At 42.8% G+C, this 24,680-nt stretch overlaps 1 protein-coding gene across 3 annotated transcripts in view; it reads left to right on the top strand.

Moving 5' to 3' along the window:
* The window catches only part of nr6a1a (nuclear receptor subfamily 6, group A, member 1a), a 138,001-nt gene that overhangs the window by 43,245 nt on the left and 70,076 nt on the right, over positions 1-24,680 (top strand). The window lies entirely within an intron of this gene.

Consider the following 24,680-nt stretch of genomic DNA (forward strand, 5'->3'; position numbering starts at 1 on the left):
AACAAGCACTTTTTGGGGCATGTGGTGGGAGGGAGACAGAACTCATTGAGCAAACCCAGGCCAGCATGGAATCTCCACACTGAGAAATGTATTTTCTCACTTTCTTCATTTATTTTCTTTCCAAATGGTCAAATTAAACCACACATACTCCAGGTTCTCACTCATACACAAGACATACCCCAAAAATTGGCCCTCAGATTTCCTTTGCGCTCTTGTTGCCAGCACTATGCAGGTGTCTGCCCCAATTTGCTCCTACTCTGGCATCGCTTCACTGGCTCCCGACACATTTTAAAGTTCTTTTTAAGATCCTATTATTTGTTTTCAAATCTTTAAATAAAATGTATTATTATTATTATTATAAATGACCTCACTCCTCACTTTGTTATTAACTGTTTATTAATTTTTTTATTGTTTGTTGTTCATTCATTCATTTATCTTCCGAACCGCTTCATCCTCACTAGGGTCGCGGGGGGTGCTGGAGCCTATCCCAGCTGTCTTTAGGCAGTAGGCGGGGGACACCGTGAATCAGTCTCCAGCCAATCGCAGTTATTTATAGTTGTATCTTATATATCTATAGATGATCTTTGCTCCATGTATAGCACTTTGTATACAGTGGTGGTTGTTTTAAAGTGCTCTATGAATACAGTTGAGTCGAGTTGAGAATAATTGGCGTTCCCGCATGACTTAAGTCTGTAACCTTCATAGAATGCACACTGGCGTAAACAGTTAGCATGTAAATAAAATGTCTGTTCAGCTCATACTGGAAGTCACACAAAAAATTCACGCACAAAATAGGAAAGACATGTTTGTTTTTATATACGGCCGTTTTCTTGTTCATTGCCCCGACCTATTTGGGAACAGATGCACCCATGAGGTCATCATGATGCTTGGTGAGCTGTGAAAATTATATGATTGAAGCAACATTTGTTACATGAAACATTACATTGTGATTTGGAATAAGTACACATTTTTCACAACTCCGACCTACCGGTAAGCTATACAGTATCTGTACAATAGATAATATATGTTCCCAGTTTCATTTGTACTCATGCCTAGCATGCACCCCTATGTATGTGTTGTATGTGGGTATTTGGCCATAGTGACGAGCCCTAGTATCGCATTATCACACTGTCTGGACAATGGTTCCAAATAGCAAGTGTATTCTCTTCGGTTTGTCACAATATATAAATAAATAAATCAACGTACTTACAGTGCACAAAGCTCATGATATCATCAAACCACTTTATGAATATTTTATGGACAATTTGGATATTTTGTAGATTGATGACAATTTCATTAGTGTGCATCAGTTTGTTCTGTACTGTACTGTAATTGTCTTAAATCATACAATGATGTCTTTAGTAACCATACATCCACAATTTCAAGTCTCCAATTACGTAACCTAACATGCATTTTTCAGAGTGTGAGAGAAATCCAGAGTGCCCGGAGAAATGTCGCCTCTGCTTCTCATTTCTCTTTCTCAGATAAGTACATTCAGTGAGAAAAGAAAAATACTGTTTTGCAAATTTAGTCGAAAGAAATTTAGAAATATACGCTGCCGTGACATTTCAATGGGCTTAAAGCGCGCTTCCATGACTTCATTCATTCTCATGTTTAGATATTTTGCACTTTCATTCGCGTTTGTGTTAAATGCAATAGGTGGAACGTAATGTACTCACTCATCTGTATAAGGCCTCAGAAGTTCCAAAAGAGACCACATTTTACAGTAGCAGAGGAGTACTTTGTAAAATAACTTCATATTTATTATGTACACTTATACCACTGCTAAATACAACAACAATAAGAAACATAATTGGATCAACAAGGCTCTGTCATAGTATTAACCAAAGTTGTTTCATTATTTAACTCCAGGGCGGCCCGGTGGGCCAGTGGTTAGCGCATCGACCTCACAGTCCAGAGGTCGTGGGTTCGATCCCGGGTCCGGCCTTCCTGTGTGGAGTTTACATGTTCTCCCCATGTCTGTGAGAGTTTTCTCCGGGTATTCTGGGTCTCCTCCCACATTCCAAAAACATGCATGGAAGGTTAATTGAACACTCTAACTTGTCTCTAGGTGTGAGCGTGGATGGTTGTTTATCTCTGTGTGCCGTGCAATTGGCTGGCAACCGGTTCAGGGTGTCCCCCGCCTACTGCCCGAAGACAGCTGGGATAAGCTCCAGCACCCTCCGCGATCCTTGTGCGGATAAAACGGATCAGAAATTGGACGGATGGACGGATTGCCTAACTCCATTGAAGCATACACTATTTGTAATGTTTGTTGTTTGGAGGTTATTAACATATAGTTGTATGCAGGATTAAGTAAAAACTAACACTGGAAATCTTTTTTCATTATTTACTTCAAGATATCTACTTAACCAAATTATAATGGACATGGAAACTGATTTAATTTTTTTTTTTTAAACAAAACCACCTGGAAGAGTTTGCGAGTTTTTTTATTGAACATAAAACATATACAGTAATAATTTGACAGAAAATAAGGTAGATAAAAAAAGTAAAAAGAAATCAGTCTTCATTCAACACAGTTATTATGTTCAAGGGAGTAGGAAGAAGTAAAACACTTATCTAGTCCTTATGTGTTTATATCTACTAAATCATTTTTATATCGAGTGACACCAAGGCTCAAGAAATACCCATTCATTTTGGGTGTGGCTTCAGCCATGTGGGAGAGTTGTGTCCCCCAACCTGACATTTCTGTCATCAGCAAGTCTAGTAGGTGTTTAAGTACTTTAAGTACCTTGAAGTCATGTGAAACCACATTTACCATGTCTGGATAAAGGTGTTGATGAAGGGATTAATAGTGAGGGTGTTCCAATAAGGATTGTATGATGCAGATTACGAAAGCATCATCCGTGACTGACAGGGTAGCCAATGAAAAATGTATTAATTTTCCTGAACAACCCTTGTATTTCCAGGCTGGTCCTGGCCATCACAGCCGCTATCAACCACCCCCTGTACACAAAGATATACTGTATACTTTCATGGAAAAATAGAGAAATCAGAGAATTATTTATTGTTCAGAGGGGTATATGATTGTTGTTAATGAAGAGGAGTAAATTTATCGAGGACGAGAAATTTACCACTCGGTGGTGGCCTCGGCCATCCATTATGGCATTGTCTGCTGGTCAGGCAGCATCTCAGCCCGGGACAGAAAGAGACTGGAGTGACTGGTCAGGAAGGCCAGTTCTGTCCTGGGTTGCTCCCTTGACACTCTGGAGGAGGTGGGCAACAGAAGGATGCTAACTAAGCTAAAAGCTATGATGGCCAGTCCCTTCCACCCCCTCCAGCCCGCCCTGACAGCACTTGGTAGCTCCTTCAGCCAGAGACTGTTACACCCGCGCTGCAAGAAGGAGAGATACCGACGCTCGTTCCTACCGACTGCTGTCAGGCTGATGAATAAAAAATAACAATCATAATAATAATAATAATCAAATGATGTGAAGGAATATTGTAAATAGTACTGCGATTTATCCATTTGTGTTCATATTGTATTTAATTGAAAGATGTTTGTTGTTTTTTTTCTCTTTCTCCTTTCTTCTTTCTACATACATTCTTGCTGCTGGAGGCTGTAAATTTCCCCAGTGTGGGACGAATAAAGGATATCTTATCTTATCTTAAATCTCTGTTCCCCCCAGGATTTGTTCATTGTTGCAAACAGTTTCAAAGACGTTTGCCAGACATTCCCAAACAGTTTGCAAACATTTTTTTGAACGTGTGCAAAATTTCTTTGCATCAAGAAAAACTGAGTCCTGATCTTTTGCATTTTATGCAAAATCAGTGATTGGCGCTGCAAAATAAGACATTACAGCAAAACATAATCTAATCCTCTCCAAGGATGTTATGTGCTGAAATCGTTAATAATCCAATATTTTCTCAACATATATGGTACATTTTTTTCTCACATATTTATCCCCCAATATTTGTAACACGAGTGTATGCAGCTTCATAATGCATTTAGAATTAGGGCTGGGAAAAAAAAAATCGACATATACGACCCAGTCCGCACAGATGTTTCAAGGCCACGTAATTACATTGTACTCCGTCCAAACCACTTGTGACTTTTTCACATTAGCATTTTGATGTATGTGCACTACGGTGCCTCAGAGAGACCAGACTTTGCTTGGTTGATGTAATAGAACATATTGTTTCGCCTATTATTGTAATTGAAAATGGGTATTGAAATAATGAACTCGAAAAATAATTTCTTGAACCTGAATTTCCTGTCCACAAAAACACACCTTGGAGTGATATATTACTGTCCATCTGATATCAATGTCCTGACAAATCAGTGATGCACCGAATGTGTTTCCCTTGATGATGACGTAGAGAGGCCTGGAGGACTGCCAAGTTCTTTCATTCACAGCAGATTAGATCATGGTGACCTGGATAACATAGCGCTCCATGCTAAGCAACACTCTGGCACACAGGCCTCTGTATCAGCCTACCCAAATAGGGTCCCGGCCCGAGGGATGGAAATGGGCTTTTTGCAAAAAAAACCCTGCGTGACGTCATATACCTTACGGATAGGCCAACATTACAGCCCCCCCCCCACACACACACACACAAACTCCCTGTTCGTTTGGAGAGAGAGAGGCAAGCCGAAAGATGCTCCGTAATAAGTCTGCCTTTGCCTGATAAAAAATAAAAAGCCTCCTCGCCAAATGACATTGTCAAAGAGTTGAGAGAGCTAAGAGCGCAACAGACAGGACAGCGATTGCGACTTCAAATAAAAGTATAAAAGTTAAACAAGGGTAAATTATTTGGTGACAAGCAAGCTTGTTCCCCCCAGATTGCATTTAGCGAGGTCATAAATCAATGTCGTTTGTAAATGAGAAAAATCCTGCACTTGGACAACAACTAAAAAGTACATAACTGCGTAGACTTGTTGTTTTAGCCAGCACAATCCTATCAATAATGATGTAATGGCATTGTTTATCATTAGATAAATGGATCAAACATAGAATCCCTCATTCTGTGGTAATGCTTATATGGGCCATTCAACCAAATTGACGCCAACTGCATCCGCAGAGATTGTATGTGCATGTACAGCACTTTGTGTGCAGCGATGGCTGTTTGAAAGTGCTCTAAAAATACAGTTGACTTGAGTTGAGTTGAGAGATTACAATTCATGGAAATACTTTTTTTATAGCGTCTGGCATATTGATATGTACTATGTTTAAAGTTAACAATTAGCATGAATGTTATGGCTATAGTATATGGCCTGTATATCAGAAAAAGAATCAGAATCATCTTTAATGGCCAAGTATGTAGAAAATACAAGGAATATGTTTCTGATAGGGCGGCCCGGTAGTCCAGTGGTTAGCACGTCGGCTTCACAGTGCAGAGGTACCGGGTTCGATTCCAGCTCCGGCCTCCCTGTGTGGAGTTTGCATGTTCTCCCCGGGCCTGCGTGGGCTTTCTCCGGGTGCTCCGGTTTCCTCCCACATTCCAAAAATATGCATGGCAGGCTGATTGAACACTCTAAATTGTCCCTAGGTGTGAGTGTGAGCGTGGATGGTTGTTCGTCTATATGTGCCCTGCGATTGGCTGGCAACCGATTCAGGGTGTCCCCCACCTACTGCCCGGTGACGGCTGGGATGGGCTCCAGCACCCCCCGCGACCCTAGTGAGGATCAAGCGGTACAGAAGATGAATGAATGAATGTTTCTGATAGTACAGGCTACACTAGTATAATCAACAACAAGAGTGTGAGTCGGACCGGCTTCTCTGCAGCACTGGAGCGCCGCAGGGGACTGTTCTGGCCCCATTCCTGATCATCCTCTACACCTCGGACTTCAGACATGACACTCCAAACTGCCACCTTCAGAAGTTCTCCGATGACTCTGCGATTGTTGGCCTCATTACAGAAGGGGACGATCGGGAGTACAGGGGACTGACAAAGGACTTTGTGGACTGGTGCCAGCAGAATCTCCTCCAGATCAACCCTAGGAAAACTAAGGAGTTGGTTGTGGATTTCTGCAGGAAAAAGTCCTCACCAGCACCGATGAACCTCCAGGGTATGGACATAGAGAGGGTGACCTCCTACAAGTACCTTGGTGTTCTTCTCAACGACAAACTGGACTGGTCTACAAACACGGACACCCTGATTAGGAAAGGACAGAGCCGACTCTTCCTACTCAGGAAACTGAGGTCTTTTGGGGTTCAGGGGTCACTCCTTAAGACGTTCTATAACTCGGTGGTGGCCTCGGCCATCCATTATGGCATTGTCTGCTGGTCAGGCAGCATCGCGGTCCGGGACAGAAAGAGACTGGAGCGACTGGTCAGGAAGGCCAGTTCTGTCCTGGGTTGCTCCCTTGACACTCTGGAGGAGGTGGGCAACAGAAGGATGCTAACTAAGCTAAAAGCTATGATGGCCAGTCCCTCCCACCCCCTCCAGCCCGCCCTGACAGCACTTGGTAGCTCCTTCAGCCAGAGACTGTTACACCCGCGCTGCAAGAAGGAGAGATACCGACGCTCGTTCCTACCGACTGCTGTCAGGCTGATGAATAAAAAATAACAATCATAATAATAATAATAATTTTTATCCATTTGTGTTCATATTGTATTTAATTGAAAGATGTTTGTTGTTTTTTTTCTTCTCTCTTTCTCCTTTCTTCTTTCTACATGCATTCTTGCTGCTGGAGGCTGTAAATTTCCCCATTGTGGGACGAATAAAGGGATATCTTATCTTATCTTACCTGAAACTACGATAAACAAGGATGTGTTTTTTTTTCCCCTCTCCCTACCCAGCGTGTTTCCTTTCTGAATTCTGATTGTAATTTACCCATTGCGGGACAAATAAAGGAAAACTCAATGACAAAAAAGTATGTGCTAAAAACCTATCTCGAGTTTCAGTACAAAAAAACCCCAAAACTGACAAGATAAAACAAGTTCTGAGAGGAACATTCAAAATGTGTATCATCAAATGTGTCGAGAGGGAAAAAATATAGAATTTGTACTTTATTTTGAGAGCATTACACTGACTTGGTGGAATGGTCCGTGTGTGTGTGTGTGTGTGTGTATGTGTGTGTGTGTGTGTATATATATATATATATATATATATATATATATATATATATATATATATATATATATATATATATATAAAGCAGCCCGGTAGTCCAGTGGTTAGCACGTCGGCTTCACAGTGCAGAGGTTCGATTCCAGCTCCGGCCTCCCTGTGTGGAGTTTGCATGTTCTCCCCGTGCGTGGGTTTTCTCCGGGTGCTCCGGTTTCCTCCCACATTCCAAAAACATGCATGGCAGGCTGATTGAACACTCTAAATTGTCCCTAGGTGTGAGTGTGAATGGTTGTTCGTTTCTGTGTGCCCTGCAATTGGCTGGCAACCGATTCAGGGTGTCCCCCGCCTACTGCCCGAAGACAGCTGGGATAGGCTCCAGCACCCCCTGCGACCCTAGTGAGGATCAAGCGGCTCGGAAGATGAATGAATGAATAGATAGATAGATAGATAGATAGAGTATATACACACGGATGGTGTAGTGGTACACTCGGGTGTGGGCAGCACTCGGGTGCGGGCAGCGTGGGATCGGTTCCCACTCAGTGACGGTGTGCATGTGGGTGTGACTGGCTGTTGGCTGTTTGTCTATATATTGTATATATAGACGAACAACCATCTGTGCCACACTCACACCCAAAGGACAATTAAGAGTGGTCCATTAAACTGCCATGCATGTGTTTGGAATGTGGGAGTAAACCGGAGTACCCGGATAAAATCCACACATGGGGAGAACATGCAATCTGCACATAGGAAGATTGGAGCCGCAATCGAACCCTGCACCTCTTCACTGGGAGGATGACGTGCTAACCAGTCGACCACTTGGCTGCCCATTCACTGTACATTTTTCCTCACAATTAAAAAAATTGATATCAAGCAGTGTTTTCTTGTGGTGCAGCAAAATTATTTTGAAAAACAAAGTAATAAACCAGACCTGGACAGAAATGATGGTACTTAATGTTTTGCTGCACAAACGTTTGGGGAAATCACTGCAATCAAACAAATTTTGTAAATCCATAAGGTCTGCTGAACAGTCAGATGTTTTGTTCTTTTTCATTCTTGGGTGTTTGTAGCTGTGTTTCACACAATAAAATACAATACAATACAATACAATACCATGCAGTACACCTGGATTTAGAGAGCGCTTTCACAACAGCTGTGGCTGTAACAAGGCAGTTCAAGTAATATTGCAATAATACAATAGGACTTTATCTTGTTGGAAGACCCATGACCTGCAGCTAATTCCAAGTTTTCTGACACTGGGCAGCACATTTTCCTCTGGGAATGATTGTGATCTTGATTGGCTTGAGATTTTATATTACCCTGGACAAGCTCTAGACACTGTGAGTAGCGATGCACCCCTGGAATATAACACTCCTGAACGCCTCTTTGCTGTGCTATTTTGCGTCCAGATATTATCTCTGTCCATGTCGTTCTTCGTGTGGAAAAACAACATGGAGGGGGTGGAGCATTGTATGTTGAGTCGGGTCGTTGAGGTGGAGGAAGCTGTTGCTGCAACGTGTCCTGCAGCTGTGTTTTCGATGACAAGCCTGTCCGCAACCTCCCGTAGCCAGACTAAACACATCAGACATCTTTACCTGCAGGGCTTGCTATTTCTGTTCCTGTTTGCCGGCACACTTGACTTGTGAATTCAAGAAAGAGTGTAGTCGTGTTTTAGAGTCTCCGTGGTATTGCTCGGCATGAAAATAATGCAGTGCATGAGACAGTATCACAAAGTGATTATCGTATTTTTCAGATTATACGTCACTCCGGATTATAAATCGCACCAGCCAAAAAAATGCATAATTAAGAAGGAAAAAACATATATATATATATATATATATATATATATATATATATATATATATATATATATATTATATATAGGTCGCACTGGAGTATAAGTCGCATTTTTGGGGGAAATTTATTTGATGACATCCAACACCAAAAACATACATGTCATCTTGAGAGGCAATTTAAAATACAAATTAAACTAGTGAACAACAGGCTGAATAAGTGTATGATATGCTAACGTTACATGACGCTTAAACAATGAACTGTGAATGTGCCTGGTTTGTTCACGTAACATATTAAGAGTTATTTAGACAACTATAGCACAAAGAACATGCTAACAAATTTACCAAACCATCAGTGTCACTCCAAATCACGAAATCCAATGAAATCTTCATGCTCTGTGTCATTTTTAAACAACTCCGCCAACTCCGGAGGTAGAAGATGCAGCGCTTCCTCTTTTACGTCGCTTACAACAGAGTCATCGTCAGTTGTTTTTCTCAGTTACCACTAACGTGGAAAGTATCAACACAGGCCGAGAGCACCCTGTTGCGGTTTAATGTGAAAATAATTTCATAAATCGCTTCATAGTATAAGTCGCACCCCCGGCCAAACTATGAAAAAAAACTGCAACTTATACTCCTGAAAATACGGTAAGTAGGTTGTTTGCTTATTGATGTGCACTGACCTGATTGAGTTTGCTGAAGCAGTTTTTTTTAATTTCCATGTCATGATGGGCAAAAATGGCAAAAAAAGGTCTCAATTCCTACCTACATCAGTCTTGTCTCTCCCGTTGTATGTATGTTAACCAAATATAAAGTATGTGTATAAGGAAGGGAATTCTCTACAGAAAAATGCAGGTGGCTGTTGTGGCGATTTTCTCAAACTGCAGCCCCAGCCTTCGTTTCAGCCTTGTGTTTCCAAACTGGCAGTTGGTAGGATGCTATAGAGGTAGAGAGCCGGATGAAATTCTCATCCTTGCTTTTGATCCCGAAGAACGCTTGGGATGGCAGGATCTTATTATCACAGCAAATTTGCAATATGCAGAGTGTGGGAGATTAGATGCCTCTTTGCCTTTGAAGTGTATTTCCCAACCATTGTGCAATGACAAATTCCATCAAGTGTTGGGGGCTGGGGGAAGCTGGAGTAAGAGGCAGGGCCAATGAATGCTGCCACATTAAAAGCTGTCATTTGCGGAATTTGATGAAACACTCTCAAAATCTTTTTGAATGAAAAAATATGGAGCCTATTTCCGCACTGTCATTCAAACTGGACTATAGATAATACCACACTTAGAAATATGTTATACTATATATATATATATATATATATTTACAGGGGTGCCCATTAGGTAGATCCTGATCTACCGGTAGATCTAAGACAGGTCCCAAGTAGATCCGAGGAGTGTCGAGAAGAAAAAAAAACAACCATTTGTGTGTTTTTGTACATGTTGGTAATATATTTTTTGTGTTAATAAACACTGCACCCTAATCATCCTATCAGTCTCATTTTCACTCATTTATTTTTTTTTAATAAAAGAAAGCAGGTAAATCTTGAATTTACGGTGGCGCCTGATTACGTCACTGGAAGTTGTTAGCGCTCAGCAGTCTGCAATTGCAGCTTTTATCGTCATTCTTCTCATTCAGAGTTTGCTTCGTGTCCAATTCACCGAGGGCACGGGCAAAGAATAGAATTTAGGAGGGCCCAGGGAAGCACTTTGACACGGTACGTGTGAACTATGATAGTTAACAGGCTGCAAAAGGGCGTCGCACGCCTCCGTTTCCGGCTGTTTCTCATCATGGCGTGCGCGCGTGTGTGTGCGTGTTTGTTTGTGTGTGTGTGTGTGTGTGTGTGTGTGTGTGTGTGTGTGTGTGTGTGTGTGTGTGTGTGTGTGTGTGTGTGTGTGCGCGCGTGCACATGCGCGCCCCGGGAGGTTAGTTGATCGAAAAGTAGATCTTCGATCCAAAAAGTTTGGGCACCCCTATATATATATATATATATATATATATATATATATATATATATATATATATATATATATATATATATATATATATATATATATATATATATAAATCCTCATCTCACCCGTCGGGTGGTGTCCGTCCCTCATTCAGCTCGGGTCCTCTACCAGAGGCCAGGAAGCTTGAGGGTTCTGCGCAGTATCCTTGCTGTTCCCAGCACTGCACATTTCTGGACTGAGATGTCCGATGTTGTTCCCGGGATCTGTTGCAACCACTCATCTAGTTTGGGGGTCACTGCCCCGAGTGCTCCGACCACCACAGGCACGACTGTCACCTTTACCTTCCAGGCTCTCTCCAGCTCTTCTCTGAGCCCTTGGTATTTCTCGAGTTTCTCATGTTCCTTATGCCTGATGTTTCCATCACTTGGGACCGCTACATCCACTACAATGGCTTTCCTCTGCCCTCTATCTATGATCAGTATATCTGGTTGGTTCGCCATTACCATCTTGTCAGTCTGGATCTGGAAGTCCCACAGGATCTTCGCTCTGTCATTCTCCACCACCTTCGGAGGTGTTTCCCATTTTGACCTTGGAGTTTCCAGTCCATACTCCGCACAGATGTTTCGGTAGACTATGCCAGCCACCTGGTTATGGCGTTCCATGTAGGCTTTCCCTGCCAGCATCTTACACCGTGCAGTTATGTGTTGGATCGTCTCAGGTAACTCTTTGCACAACCTACACCTTGAGTCTTGTCCGGTGTGGTATATCTGGGCCTCGATGGCTCTGGTGCTCAAGGCCTGCTCCTGAGCAGCCAGGATGAGTGCCTCTGTGCTGTCCTTCAGGCCAGCCCTCTCTAGCCACTGATAGGACTTCTTGAGATCAGCCACTTCGGTTATGGTCCGGTGGTACATCCCGTGTAGGGGCTTGTCCTCCCATGATGGTCCCTCTTCCAGCGCCTCATCTTCTGTTCCCCATTGTCTGAGACATTCTCTGAGTATGTCATCCGTTGGAGCCTTCTCCTTGATGTATTCATGGAGCTTGGATGTTTCATCCTGGACAGTGGCTCTCACACTCACTAGTCCCCGGCCTCCTTCCTTTCGGCTTGCGTACAGTCTCAGGGTGCTGGATTTGGGATGGAACCCTCCATGGGTGCTGGATTTGGGATGGACCCCTCCATGCATGGTTAGGAGCTTTCGGGTATTAACGTCCGTGGTCTGAATCTCTTCCTTTGGCCACCTTATTATTCCTGCAGGGTATCTGATCACTGGCAGGGCATAGCTGTTTATTGCCCGGGTCTTATTCTTGCCATTGAGCTGGCTTCTTAGGACTTGCCTCACTCGCTGGAGGTATTTGGCCATAGCTGCTTTCCTTGTTGCCAGTTCGAGGTTGCCATTGGCTTGTTGTATACCAAGGTACTTGTAGCTGTCCTCAATATCTGCTATTGTTCCTTCAGGGAGTGAGACCCCTTCAGTGCGGACTACCTTTCTTCTCTTAGTCACCATCCGACTACATTTCTCAAGCCCGAATGACATCCCGATGTCGCTGCTGTAGATCCTGGTTGTGTGTATCAGGGAATCTATGTCCGGGCCGCCTTGATCTTAGCCTCCAACCGTCTTTTCCATGGTGGGTAACGTATCTCATGGCTTCCATGGTTGCTCTTATAGCCAAGAGTCTCTAGGATCACTGATACTGAAGCGTATATCAGCTCATTGGCTTCTGTGATCGTTACGGTAGGGATCGCCCCCAGTGCTGCATTCACACTTTCTATGAGACTTTCAGATGGTACTTCACATAGCCGTTGTAAGCGGTTTCTAGGTTGCCCAGCTTTCATTCTTGCCATGATCTTAGCTTTCAGGTCAGTTGCTGCCTCACTCAGCATTTCATTCATTGGGGCTGGCCTCCCAATCTCATCATCTGCATTCATTGGGGCTTGCCTCCCAATCTCTGGTATGACCTCTTCCTCTGATCTGGCAGCCTGGGGCCCTTCACCATGGAACCTGCGTTGTACCTCATCAATCTCAAGTTGTGACAGCAGTTGCCGTTTGTGGATGTTGGAACACTCAGCTACTAGTTGTTTCGTTGTCAACCGTGACTGTGGGTTTCGAAGTAACAATTTAGCCCACATTCTCTGCATGTAACCCCTCTGACTAGGGTTGCTTGAGTAGTAGCATTTCAACAGAGCCATGTTATCGCATCTCGCCCATCTCCGCTTTGTTCCAGTAGCCCATTTTTCATCAAGGTGCCCTGGTTCCCCAGCACCTGACGCAGACCTTGTTTGGCTGGGCGACGTCTGAGCCGGCATGTCATTCATTTTATTGTCTCTCATGATTGTATGAGGTAGGCATTAGCGTGAAGGATCTTGCCCAAGGACCCACACTGGATGGTGTTATGTGCTCATTTTTTGCCCCAAGCGGGATTCGAACCACCGTCTCCCGTATGCCAAACCAATGCCTTACCAACTGAGCTATCCAGCCGCTTATTCATATATCTATATATATATATTGCACGTCGTCCCGCATGCGGTGTGTCCTTCCGTCTGTCCCTTTTCAAAACGTACCTACTTCACCGCGCCGCTGCGCGCCGCCACTGCGCCGCTCAGGCAGTGGCTCACTACAATCGCGCGGGCATCTTAGCGAAAAAATGTTGTCTACCCACAAGCATTGCAATGAAATTGTTAGTTATTTAGTAGAGCTAAACATCTCTTTATTTTCGCGATAAGCAATGAAGATGAACAAAAAGTTGAACCAAGCAACAACACTTTTGTGGGCCGAAGGCCCACCTTACCAGCCTTCCGCAGGAAATAGCTGATGAGCCAGCTAGTATATATAAAAACAATAATAATAATAATAATTAAATGATGTGAAAGACAATTGTAAATAGCACTGCGATTTATCCATTTTGTGTTTATATTGCACTTAATTGAACGGTGTTTGTTGTTTTTTTTTTTTCTTCTTTCTTCGTTTTACCTACATTCTTGCTGCTGGAGGCTGTAAATTTCCCCAGTATACACTACTGTATATATAGTGTGCTACAGACTGTATGTTGTATAATTAACAGTGTGGTACCTCTGTATGATTGGCGCTATGAGACCATGTGTTATTTAATCATTAATATCTACTAGCTGCAGAAGAATAACTGAGCCATGGCATATCAATTAGTCGTGGACTGCTGGCCGGCGATATTGTCTGTCAACATGTGTTGGTGCACTGTTTGTGTTCAACTTTCCTTTGCCATTTCTTAAAGTTGCCGGTCCTTCCTTCTGGAATGACCTTCCGTTAAATGTTAGGCACGCTCCCTTCCCCTCCATTTTTAATCCTTGGCTTTCAACCCAATATGAGACTAGTGCTGTTTTATTGTTTTCTGGTGTCTATTGTATCTGTGTTAGTATAATTAATTTGTGTTTCAATTTCCTGTGTTGGACGGCCCGGGAGTTCAGTGGTAGGCACGTCGACTTCACAGTGCAGAGGTACCGGGTTCAATTCCAGCTCCGGCCTCCCTGTGTGGAGTTTGCATGTTCTCCCCGGGCCTGCGTGGGTTTTCTCCGGGTACTCCGGTTTCCTCCCACATTCCAAAAACATGCATGGCAGGCTGATTGATCACTCTAAATTGTCCCTCGGTGTGAGTGAGGGCGTGCATGGTAGTTCGTCTCTGTGTGCCCTGCGATTGGCTGGCTACCAATTCGGGGTGTACCCCGCTTACTGCCCGAAGACAGCTGGGATAGGTTCCAGCACCCCCGCGACCCTAGTGAGGATGAAGCGGTTTGGAAGATGAATGAATGAATGAATTTCCTGTGTTCACTTTTTATTCTATTCTTGTTATTTTATGTTTTATGTAAAGCACTTTGTTACTGCTGCTGCTGTTGTGAAATGCACTGTACAAAAAAAATTTGAATTGAATTGTGTCACAAGCTACTGTAAATGCTATTTGCTTGAGCCAGTATATGCCATTTTGTATTGTGTGTTACCATTAAGCTAGTGGAAGACAAAGTTTTGTACAGATATAAGCACATGACCCTATTTTGCCGCTCCGTCCTTCGTATTGGTCTTATGTATTGGTCCTTCTCCCTCCTTATTCATAAAATAAACATCCTCCGTTCTTGTTCCGTACTCGTCCTTTTAAAGCACTTTCATCATTGAATTGCACCAGTCCGGACCCCCTGCCACTCTCCCTCCCCCGCTCCACCCCCCAAAAAAAGGATCCGTGTATTATGCCGTGGCAGCGTTTTATTTTAATACCAACATTGCAAAAAACATGCTAACACACAATTTATTGTGAAACAGTGTGGACACTTATACACACACAAATTGTGTTTGGCCCCCAGCTGCTTCTCCTGAAACTGTATGTGGGGTACCCCAATAGGGACATGTTCACATTGGGGAAGACCAGCTTGTCAAAACTGGCACTGGCCAGGCCGGTCCTCTTTTGTCCAGAGGCTGTTGAAAAAACCCTCTCCACAGCAGCGGACCTTGGGAACGGGGTGTTGTATTTAATAAATACAGTAAGTCCACTCACGACTCGCTGTGCTCTGCCGGCGCGTTCTAATGCTTTACGCACGGTTGGGTGACCGGTGGTTCATTTGAAGCGTTTCAAGGCAATTTTTATTAGCCCGAGCAGGTTGAAATTAAGTTTTGCCCATCCCGTGATTGTGTGTGTGTGTGTGTGTGTGTGTGAGCGTGTGTGTTTATATAAATACAGTCAAACCTCAGTTTTCGAACGTCTCTATTCTCGACCAAAAATTTCGAGTTTTTTATGCCTCGGATTACGACCGAAAATCGGTTCTCGACCAAACTGGGCGCACTTGAATGCGCCACTTTGCTCCTCTCGCCATCCTTTCACAAGGAAGTGACGCTTCCTCGGGTAGACGTGGAAGTGACACTTCCTCGTGTAGCGTTCCATTGTGAGCAGACATGTTCAATAAACCAAATTTTCTACCTCGGTTTTGATTTCACAATGTAAAACTACAAGCTGTCCCTATTTAAAACTAAACTAGCAAAACCCAAATTGGTTGAAAACAAATAGTGAGGTCAGCTTTGATATTTTGCTGATTTTTGATCATTTGGACTCTGTATTTTCTTCAGCACTTTGGCCTTCGCTTGGTTTTCTGGTTACTCAAGGGCCGGTATCCAGACAACACTGTTTTTTATCCCGGAAGGGTGAACAGAGACGTAACTGCAGAGACCTCATTGCTCCCAGTCTACCATTTCCGAGCTCTGAGGGACTGCAGAGCCTCTGACTGCAAGGATATCCTTGGGGATCTATCTGAGGAGTGACATCCACAGGCTGTCCCTCAGATCTGGTTACAGCATCAGACCAAATACAAACAGTGTCGAGCTGCTGGAGGTGTCTCAACATGCCAGGGCGCATCTTGTTTCTGCAGTTGTTCTCTTTTGTCTTTTTCATCTTTTGAATCACAAACAAGATAGCCGGCGCAAATTGTTGTTCATACGCGGTCAAACATTTTAAGCTTGCTCTACCTGCAAATATAAGTTCAAAAGCTGCCTTGAAAACAAAAGTTAGATCAATCATGGGATAATCTTTGTTTCGGGTACACCTGAATTGGACTAGTCAGCATAGGGGTCGGCAACCCAAAATGTTGAGAGAGCCATAATGGACCAAAAAAAAGGAAAAACAATTGTGTCTGGAGCCGCAAAAAATTAAAAGCCTCAGAAAGACGGCATGAAGAAGGCTGTATGTATCTATGTTCGCTATATTAGCCTACTATCAAAATAACTAAGTTTGCTACAAATACACCATGAACCCTTCCTGATTAAAGTTTTTTTTCCCTGTAGAGCAGGGGGGGCCAACCTTTTTTGACCAAAACTTTATTTTTTGATCAACCAGCCTCCCGCGATCGACCTGTGACTGCACATGCACGCAAACGCACACACTTACACACGCATGCCATAATGAGCAACAGCCATAACGCCGGCTGAGATGAACGAGGCATGGGACACACTTTTGCAGCTGCGTTAACTTTCATAGCTGACACGGACCGTTTTAAAATGCTTCTCTCGGTCCTTCATATTGTAATTCTTTGCCAGTTCCCTCGGTGAATTGGACATGAAACGCCGTTTCTTCTTACAACAGCCACCTGCCTGGCACCGCGCCCTGCTAATAGAAACGTGTGTAGCAGGCTATGATGCAAATCTTCATTGACAGAAATGTTGGAATGTAATATTTATTCGACATATTTTTACAGCATTGCAGCAATGTTAAGAATGTTTGTCCTCCTACAGAAACCATATTCAAACAAAAAATATATATTTCACTCCCCCATCTTTTTCCATTTTCAAACATTTTTAAAACGATCCAGGGAGGCACTAGGGGGGCGCAAAAGAGCCGCATGCGGCGCCGCAGCCGCGGGTTGACGGCCACCGGATTAGCATGTCTGACTCACAGTGCAGAGGTTGTGGGGGCGAATCTGGCCCTGGCTTTCCTGTGTCGAGATTTCATGTTTTCCCCGTGCCTGTGTGGGTTTTCTCCAGGTACTCTGGTTTCCTTTCACACTACAATTTTCCTGAGAATGTGAATGGTTGTTCATCTCTTTGTGTCCTGCGATTGGCTGGCAACCAATCACAGGAGTTGGCGATTGACGCCCAATAGGCGTGCTAAACCGTGGTTTAGCACGCCTATTAGGCATCAAACCATGGTTTAGCACGCCTACTGCTTGTAGACTGTTCGGATGGGCTCCAGCATGCACGCGACAATCTTGTGAGGATACAGTGGTTCATATAATGAATGAATAGATGGATAGTATAGTTCAGTAGAAATTCATGTGCCAACCGATTGGATTGAAACTGCTTTAATTTTTCCACATTGTAAAACTTCACATTAAGTCATAAAAAAATAAAATTCATAGAGCTGAACATCTTTTGTTGATATTAACTTGTATTGATGTGAATGCAACTTGCTAACTTATTGCTACTTGAAGCAAGTTGATATGAATAATAATTTCTTGTAATTACACTACTTTGAGGCTGAATCTAGAAAGTTCAACCATCAGCACATTGAAATACTTCTAATAACATTTCTATTATTGGAGAATTTCCAACCACTGGACAGGGAATAACACATTATCCATCAAACACAACAGAAATACTCACTTTTACATTGAAAAGAACTACACTGCATCTGGTTAGCGAACTAATAGCAAGTAGCTCATCGCCATTGCGATGCATTAACATTAACATTCTTTTTTTTCCCGACACATCACTTGGCACAATGGCCAAACACAATGATGGCAGCTTTACCTGCAGCCTCACTTCATAATCCTACCACACTGACGACAGATTTAGAAGAAATATAAAGTACGAAAAAAAAATTCATTCGGTTGGACTAGTTTGGATTGATTGGATTGGAATGGATACAACTTTATAGTCAAATGTGCTGTAGAGCAGCGTGAAGAACAAAAGCTGTCGGAATAAGCGCTGCCTCATTAGACATACACCTGTGGAAGGGCTCCTCCTGTTCTTGCAAATGCTCACAACGCTTCATCCAGACCAACATTAAGAGGGTATATTTCTGTATTTACACCCCCCAAAAAAAAGAAAACAAAACAAAACACCCTATTTATCTCCCCAAAGTCCTGCTCCCGCCATTTTCTTACAAAACCAAGTCAAGTCAACGCGGACAGATCTTACAAATAATCTAAACAATTTAGACAATGAATTACTAAAAGTTTAACTTTTGAGAACTAGAATATCCAAGTTCAATAACCAAAATGAATTAGAGCTCTACTGGTTCAAGGGAACTAGCAAGTGAACATACTTAAACAGGTCAATAATGTTTTACAGTGTGAAACAAATCTGCAGTGTGAAAAGTCAGTGTAATTTTTTTTTGTCTTATGGCATTCACACATTTCCACTGATTGTTGATGAATATCTATGGAAATAAAGATAACCTCCAATAGTTTGCTCAAGGATGCTTTGACAGGGCTGCAGGGTAACTGGAAGATCAAACCTACAACTGTTCACTTGAAAAACAACCCCTCAGTCTCTTGTGCCAAGCCTCCCTAGTGACAGGGATAGTTCGTTTTAATCTTTCCCACCATAATCTGGCGGTTTGCACAGCTATTGGGTGACTTTAATTTAGTGTTTATGGTGCTAGTGTTGAATTGCATTTAAGATTACTGCTAATCTTATTATAAATCCACGGCCGTGGGATCTATATCCCATTAAGACTGGTACCATTTCAGCTGTATTTATTTTTTGCCAGTCTTATCCCGAGCTGAGCATTTTATCATGGTCACCCACAAAACTACATTGTACGTAACACAAAAATAGTACATTTGCACAAAATTATCAGACATTTCATTACAATGCAACTTCCTCATAAGTGAACAGATTAAATATAAAAATAAAGAATGAAAAGATCAGTTAAAAGCCAAACTAAATAGGTACGTCTTGAGCAAAATATCAATGCTGTAGTGGTTATGATGCCCTCTGACAGGCTGTTATAGAGGCACAGGCCATAATGGCTGCATGCTACCTATCCATAGGTTTTTGCTCTAGCTTTGGGAACACTTAAAAGGACGGTGCCAAAGGATCTCTGGGCCTGCGAGTGCTGATATGATAAAAGCATGCCATAAGTATGATGGCCCAAAACCGATAAGACATTTAAAAAAAAAACAGTAAAATAACATTAAAATCGATCCTGAAATACAAGGGGAGGTAATACAGTGATCTTAAAATGGCTGTAATGCACCCCCGCCCTTTAGTCTTTTGTCAGCACATGGGCTGCCGAGCTCTGGAGCAGATGTAGATTGAAGGTGTTCTTTTTGGAAAGACCAGAGAGCAGGGCATTGCAATAATCGAAACAACGGGAGATAAAAGCATGCATCCGCAATTCCATGTCAGTTTGAGAGAAATACAGGCGGACTCTGTTATCTCGGGAAGATATCATTTTACTCTGTGTCATCAGGAGACACATCGATGTACAGTACATCTGTGTGTCATCTGCATAACTGTGGAAACTGAAGTCATGTCTCGTGATGACATCCCAAAGAAGAAGCAAGCATAAATAGATTAAAAAGAACTGGACCTAAAATTGACCTTTGAGGCACCCCACACTCAAATTTCATGTGTTACGTAGGAACATGTATCCATACCTACAAAGAAACTTCAGGCTGTGAGGTTGGATCTCAACCAGTTAAAAACAGAACCAGAGAGGCCAACTAGGTCACGGAGTCAGTTTGATCAAATCTGGTGATCTACTATATCAAAGGCGGCACCTCGACCCAGTCATACAAGGACTGAGTTGATGGGAATCCGCGTGATACCTGATGTAATTGAAACTATTTAAACGTGCTGTGTTGGTAGCCCAGTTTGATATTTCTCTAAAATGTTGTTTCTACTTAAGAAACAATTTAATTAGTTAAAAAAAAATTCTAAAATTTTACTTAAAAACGGTAAATTGGATGCAGGTTGATAATTATTTTAACAAATCTAAATTACTTGTCTTCAGAAGATGCTTCACTGTCCCTTGGAACAGGATCAATGTTTTATCTCTTAACTTGTGACAACTCGTGTTCCTGCATTGTTTAAGTCTGCAGCTGTCAAAGAATGTGGATTTGCACAATTACCAGGAAACCAAAATGTCATTTCCTGTTTCTACTGGAAATTGTGCCCATATTTCACACAAAAGCTCATGGAGGCTAACATTAAGGTGGATTCTGTGTTAAAGGCCCCAACACATAATCGGGGGCGGGGGGGGGGGGGGGGGGTATGAGGTGGATCTGCATATTTTTCCGCTTCCGAGATAGCATCAAAGGTGAAACAGAAGCGGGGTGGTGTGTAAGCAGATAACAGAAACGATGGGACTAGGCTGTGAAATTTAACACCCAACACTTTTCCCAGCCTTTGTGTTGAATGTAATTGTTTAAGTATTGTGTACATTGCACAAGATGCTGGCGTTTGACGTTATTACTTATCGAATTAATTGATTGCGGTCTCACTTTGGAGAGTTCTGTCTGAAAGTTGAAACGGTTCCGCTGTTATGTTTCCACCAATTTTACTGAAACCTTGTGTGAAATGGGATTCTCACAGCTGGCTTAAAATACCATGGTGTCCTCCCAGTGGAACTAAATTAGGTGGCTTGTAGAGAGAGAAGTTTGCGCTTCTCGCCTGGATTCATTGGGCCTATATCTTTAAAATGTGATATCGTTTAATTTCACCTCCTTCAGTTAGAGGTCACTACAGCGAGTTATAAAGCTTTTCATGCTGGATGCCCTTCCTGATGCAGTCCTGCAATTTATCCGGGCACTTAATACGCAGTGGTGAGCGCCAGTGACAGGGTGTGGTACCTGCGGCATCTGCATGAAGGGCAGCAGCATTGTCCTTTGGCGCTACCAGTGCTTTGAATAATGCTCTCAAATATCTGTTTTTTCATGATGTTCGATATGTTATCAGCTTTGGCCTTGACATTGTTAGTTTACTGAGCTTGTCGAGGTAATTTTATTGAAAGCAAAGCATTCTTGTCTCCTTGTGCTGTGAACTGTGGATGTTCGCTGGTGTCTTTAGAATAATTCATTTGATGCTTTGATAAGTGATAATGGATCTAGTAACGTATAATTCATATGCCCTAGATAGGTTTAGAGAGTCTATGGCTTCTACAAAGTGCTCCACTAGCTCCTTGAGCGTCTGCCACTTTCAAGACCCTCCATTCTTGTTGAAAAGGCCCCATTCATTATTTAAATAGCTCCATAATTCATCTGTCTTGCACAGTGCAGCCTGCGTTATTCTTTTCGCATCTTGTGTGAATTAGCATTCTATGTTGCTATTTGCATTGCTCACAGAATAGAGAAGGTAAGGAAGTGGAAATGGGAGAGAATCAGCTTATTTCAGTGGTGGTTATTTCTTTAGTCATCCTTGATGATTTGATGTTGGCTGACATATTGAGTCTAATTTGTAGCCCAAAGAACCAAACAGCTGTGTCCTATTTTGTTTAGCTGTTATTCGGCTGATCTGCTTCATATGGCGACCTCGCTCTTGGCGCCCAGTGTGAGGATGTCAGGAGCATTTTGTTAAGATTCTGATGAAGAGGACAGTGGTTTGGTAACCTTTTCGACTCGACTGGCAAATCATCCAGGATTGATGTGCACATTTTGGACAGCATATGCTCGATGACTCACTTGTTAATATTTGAAGAGTTATTTTACAAACTGCAAAAGATCCGTTTGATTGTTCTGAGAAAATTGATGTTTTTAAATTGTTTCTCAACTCAACTGTATTTATAGAGCACTTTCAAACAGCCTTTTGTACCTCGTTATCTGAAAGGTTAAACAAAATAATTATACACTGCTCAAACAATAAATTGATTCAAATGAAAAAATGTCAAAAATAAATGACACATCCCAATAATGTATTGTTTATTTATTTATTTTATGGCAGCATGGTGTGTTAGTGGTTAGCACAGCTCAAAATTTCCATTAGGTGCAAATGGCTGTTTGCCTATATACAACCAGTGGTCGATTTGGGATTCCAGGGTGTACCCCACCTCTCACCCACCAGTGACAAGCCACTGTAATGAGTAGAAGTTGAATACAAAATGGATGGTTGCCGGATACAAGCGGCTGAAATGAGTTTTCTCTGCAGGGTGTCCGGGCTCTCCCTTAGAGATAAGGTGAGAAGCTCAGTCATCCGGGAGGGGCTCAGAGTCGAGCCGCTTCTCCTCCACATCGAGAGGAGCCAGATGAGGTGGCTTGGGCATCTGATTCGGATGCCTCCTGAGCGCCTCTCCGGTGAGGTGTTCCGGTCATGTCCCACCGGGAGGAGACGCCGAGGAAGACCCAGGACACGCTGGAGAGACTATGTCACCCAGCTTGCCTGGGAACGACTCGGGATCCCCCGGGGAGAGCTGGAAGAAGTAGCTAGGGAGAGGGAAGTCTGGGCTTCCCTGCTAAAGCTGTTGCCCCCGCGACCCGGCCCCGGATAAGCGGTAGATGATGGATGGATGGATGGATTTATTTTTTTTGTGTGGGGGTTCTCAAATGAACACCAGAGGTTGTTGTTTGGTGCTCTTTTTTTCCCCCAGCCCAGCAACGTCAAAGAAAAAAACTGAACCTTGGGTTGGGGTACATCTGGGCAAGGTTTATCATGAAAATGTGGAGATATGTCATATAGGAATACCAGAATATTTTTTTATTTCTGTGTTTGTTTCAGTTTTTATTTCCTAATTACATATATCAGGACAACAAATGACATTAAAACAAAATACCACTGGCTGTTTTATAAAAAGGGTGGAACAATGGTTGACTGGTTAGCACCGCCTCACAGTGCAGTGCAGTCATGGGTTCGATTCCGGGCCCCGGCCTTAATGGTAATTTGAATGCTCTCCTTCAGAGCAACCCTTGTCACCTTGTCATCAAGATGGCAGGGAAGACACCCATCTGAAGAGAGCAATTGACTATATTTAAAATCTTTTCCTCAAAGAATCCATAAAATGTCTTTAAAAGTGATGTGGGAGTTGTATTTAAAAGGCAGGTTGTTGAATTTTCCTGAGAGAAAAGTCGACAAGTGTCCTTGCATCAACCAGGACAATTTTTTTCAGGGTTTAGTCGAAAGAGATTTTCATCTATTTATGAACACACCCGGAGGAATGAAAAAAGACGACGTGGACACGACAGTTATTGTACTAGAAAAATATATATTTGGACAGAAAAAAGGAAAGACACACAGATCACCAGAAAGAACGTGTCCGTCCGACCTCGAGCATCGTGTCTGCTAGCTAGCTTAGCTGTTGTCTCGGCTAACTTAGCTGTTGTCGCAGATCAAAGCTTCTTTGATCTGTGACATCCGTTACGTCGGCGCTGATTGGTTGAAATCAAAGGGGTGTTCACACGGTAAGATTTGGTCCGGTGCTACGCCGGGGCTGCCTCAGTAGAGCGTTCACACGTGCAAATTAGCTCCGGCGTAGCCCCGGAAAAAGGCTTACATCGGCCAAATTTGATCCACCTCAGGGAGGTGGTTTAAAAATTTGCTCCGGAGCAAATGCTCGTTTGCGAAGCAGCACCGATGTAAATTTGCACGTGTGAACGCAACTGGGTTAAATTTGCACCAGAGCAAATGCTTGTGAAGAGCACGTATGGCTGTCGGACTTCCGTCATGTGTTTGTTTAATAACGACACAAGACTTGTGTATCCACCCTAGGTGCAGCTACTAGTAGCACCCTTCTATTAAGTTGTCAGTCAATTTATAAATCTATTTGAGTTAGGGTGCACTACTTAAGGTCACAGTGAGATTGGCCAGCAGCAGACTCTAGTTAGAGTTAAGGAGAAACCTCCAACAGGAAGAAGACACACTGACTGAGGTTTTTATAAAAAAAATATATTGAGTGAATATTTACAATAGGAGTAGATGGGAAACTGCAACAGACTGCATAAAGAATAACAAGGAAAAAAAAACATACAGTGAGCTAAATTGTTATCAGTTGTTGTTTCGGTATCAGATCTGACCCATAAAAAATGACTGAGATCTCAGATTTAACAAAAAAAAAAAGGGGGATCCTTTCAACTGTCCTACCACCCTCCAGGGGACGAGTGGCTTTGAAGTCTAAGATGTCCTTCACCAGCCTCCCACGTGGCATCCAATCTCCAGACTAGAAGTCCAACCTTTTGATGGTCTATGAGTCCAAAAAAACCCCAGCCAGGAACGTTATCTCTTCTAAACCCTTCTTTTCACTTGGAAAGAAAAAAAAAGATTGCCACAGGATTTAACTTTACTATATTGTACAGGTAGAGGATCAAGGACAAGTTTTCTTTTATCGTTCTTCGTTTCGACCCACCTGGGAAAGTGCGAGAATGTTCTGTCTCTCTCGCTAACGGGTCCTCGCTCCAAGTGCTGCGGTGCGTTCATTGTCCCTCGGAAACAGCAGTATCACAAACGAATATCACCCTACAGAA

This window comes from Hippocampus zosterae, chromosome 6, assembly GCF_025434085.1.
Source record: "Hippocampus zosterae strain Florida chromosome 6, ASM2543408v3, whole genome shotgun sequence".
NCBI lineage: Eukaryota > Metazoa > Chordata > Actinopteri > Syngnathiformes > Syngnathidae > Hippocampus > Hippocampus zosterae.